General features: G+C 57.8%; 1 protein-coding gene across 1 annotated transcript in view; it reads right to left on the bottom strand.

The window, feature by feature from the left end:
* Positions 1–268, bottom strand: part of LOC113941449 (rap guanine nucleotide exchange factor 3-like) — a gene marked incomplete at its 3' end in the record, with an annotated part of 4,255 nt that overhangs the window by 2,340 nt on the left and 1,647 nt on the right. The window lies entirely within an intron of this gene.

The following is a 268-nucleotide window of genomic DNA, read 5'->3' as shown; positions in this document are numbered from 1 at the left end:
TGGGACACCTCCTGGTTCCCTGGGGACACCTCCTCATTCCCTGGGGACACCTCCTGGTTCTCTGGGGACACCTCCTGTTTCCTTGGGACACCTTCTCATTCCCTGGGGACACCTCCTCATTCCCTGGGGACACCTCCTGTTTCCTTGGGACACCTTCTCATTCCCTGGGGACACCTCCTCATTCCCTTTGGACACCTCCTGTTTCCTTTGGACACCTCCTCATTCCCTTTGGACACCTCCTGGTTCCCTGGGACACCTCCTTATTCCC

This window comes from Corapipo altera, unplaced genomic scaffold (genome assembly GCF_003945725.1).
Source record: "Corapipo altera isolate COAL_440 unplaced genomic scaffold, ASM394572v1 60218, whole genome shotgun sequence".
NCBI classification, from domain to species: domain Eukaryota; kingdom Metazoa; phylum Chordata; class Aves; order Passeriformes; family Pipridae; genus Corapipo; species Corapipo altera.
This window is presented reverse-complemented; position numbering and strand designations above follow the sequence as displayed.